This window comes from Dipodomys ordii, unplaced genomic scaffold, assembly GCF_000151885.1.
Source record: "Dipodomys ordii isolate 6190 unplaced genomic scaffold, Dord_2.0 Scaffold330, whole genome shotgun sequence".
NCBI classification, from domain to species: Eukaryota; Metazoa; Chordata; class Mammalia; order Rodentia; family Heteromyidae; genus Dipodomys; species Dipodomys ordii.
The window spans coordinates 61179-63533 of record NW_012267546.1 but is presented as its reverse complement, the minus strand read 5'-3'; the positions used below and the strand labels follow the sequence as shown (position 1 = coordinate 63533).

The 2355-nt window shown below is 49.7% G+C and overlaps 1 pseudogene; it reads left to right on the top strand.

The window, feature by feature from the left end:
• The first annotated feature begins 1044 nt into the window (after positions 1-1044).
• Positions 1045-1829, top strand: LOC106001599 (annotated as a pseudogene).
• Positions 1830-2355: the final 526 nt, after the last annotated feature.

The window sequence follows — 2355 nt, the reverse complement described above, 5'->3', positions numbered from 1 at the left end:
CCTATGCCACAGAATTGAGAACACTGAGCTAAGGGTGGGTCAAAGGGGAAAGGTGAGGAAGGAATGACACAGATCCACATGCCTTGAATCCACAAACTGCTTTGTTCAATGATGTCAGCATACATGTCCTGAACATTAAGCAGAGACAGGGAAGAAGTGGTGGAAGGGTGGGCAGGAATGTTGAAATGGGCGACATTTATCAAGCCTCAGTGTGTTCATAAACTGCCTCACTGAATGACAAAACCTTTATAGAGCAACTTTTTTTATTTTGTGTTTAATTTAAAAAATTGTGCCGTTGATGTACAGAGCAGTTACAGTTACGTGATTTAGGTACAATCAGTGCAGTTCTTTTTTTTTTTGGGTGGGTTCCGGTCGTGGGGTCTGAACTCTGGGCCTGGGCGCTGTCCCTCAGCTCTTCAGCTAAAGGCTATCACTTTACCTCTTGCACCACAGCACCACTTCCTGCTTTATTTCTTTTTGCTAATGTGGTGCTGGGGAATCGAACCCGGGGCCTCAGGCAAGCAAGGCAAGCGCTCTACCACTGAGCCACCCTCCCAGTCCTCAGTGTAGTTCTTTATGAACCATTTTCCCCTTCTGTTACTCTCTCCCAATCCTTCCCTCCTGTCCCCACCCATAAGATTTCCAGTTCATTTTCCACAGTGTTTGGTGACTATCACTGTAATATTTATGCATCCTGTCCAGATTTTATGTGACTCCATTAATTTCTCAAATACAAACAATTAGTAGACAATACAAAAGGAAATGGGAAAATATTTTTAAAAAGCAAATGGCTCAGCAATCTTGACTAATGGAAGCAGAGTTAAACTTCTGTAAAGAAGTTGATATTCAATCTGGTTTTCTTAAAGCCAATTAATTAGAGAAATTTCACATTTTATACACTCATCTAACAAACTCTGTCTCCCACCTGCATCTCCTCTGTGCACTGCCCTCCTGAGACTTCTGCCCCAGAGCTGCTTTATAGCAGAGGACATGCAAATAGGACATCCCTCTGCCCATGAAAACCAGCCCATCCCTGACCTGAGCTCTGTGAGCTGATTGCACCAGTGACTGAGCACAGACCACCACCATGGAGCTGGGGCTGCGCTGGGTTCTCCTCGTTGCTCTGTTGAAAGGTGATTTATGGGGAGCAATGGATGCTGAGTGTGCAAATGGACACGAGTGGGAGGAACCGTGGATATGTGTGACCATTGCTGACCAGGATTCTCTGTGTTTGCAGGTGTGCAGTGTGAGGTGCAGCTGGTGGAGTCTGGGGGAGGCTTGGTGCAGCCTGGGGAGTCCCTGAGACTCTCCTGTGCAGCCTCCGGATTCACCTTCAGTGATTACTACATGGACTGGTTCTTCCAGGCTCCTGGGAAGGGGCTGGAGTGGGTTTCACGAATTTATAAAGATGGTGGGAGCACATGGTACCAGACTCTGTGAAGGGCCGGTTCACCATCTCCATAGACAACAGCAAGAACACAGTTTACCTGCAGATGAACAGCCTGAGAGTGGAGGATACGGCCATCTATTACTGTGCTAGACACACAGTGCAGGAAATCCAGTGTGGGCCAGACACAAACCTCCCTGCAGGGTGCTCAGCACCAGCAGGGGGCGCTGGGCACACACTGAGGTCATGCTCAGTCAGCAGCAGCAGGGGGCACTGGGCACACACTGAGGTCATGCTCAGTCAGCACCAGCAGGGGGCGCTGGGCACACACTGAGGTCATGGCAGTCACAGGAGCAGCTGTGGAGCTCAGGCCCTGACTCCTCTGTGTGCCTGGCCTCTCCACAGGATGCAGCATCCCTTACAGAGCTGTCTAGGGTGTTAAGGGCTCCCGTGCTGGATGAGGACCTGGCTCTCCAATTCCCCTGGTTTCTCTCCATTGCAGAGATCCTGAGCAGAGTCCATCTGGCCTGTCCCATGCTGTCCTTCGTCTTCCTAGAGGAAGAGCAGAAGACACTGGCTGCTCTTTTTTTTTTTTTTTTTTTGTAGAATCTTGGGCTGGAACTCTGGGCCTAGGGGCTGTCCCTAAGCTCTTCAGCTCAAGAAAAGCGCTCTACCGCTTAAGTCACATCACCAATTCTGGTGTTCTTGTGGTTTATTCTCTAATAAAGTCCCTGAGAGTTTCAGGTACTTTCCTGCCCTGGCTGGCTTTGAACCACCATCCTCAGATCTCAGGCTCCTGAGTACCTGGGTTTGCAGGCATGAGCCAGTGACACTGGGCTCATACTCACTTGTTTACACTCAGCCTCTGCCAGACCCTGGAAATACTTCCTGTGAGTCACAGACATCTTCCTGACGCCCAGAATGCCCGGCGGGCCTTTGTTTCCTTGCTGGCCGTTCCTAGGTGTAGG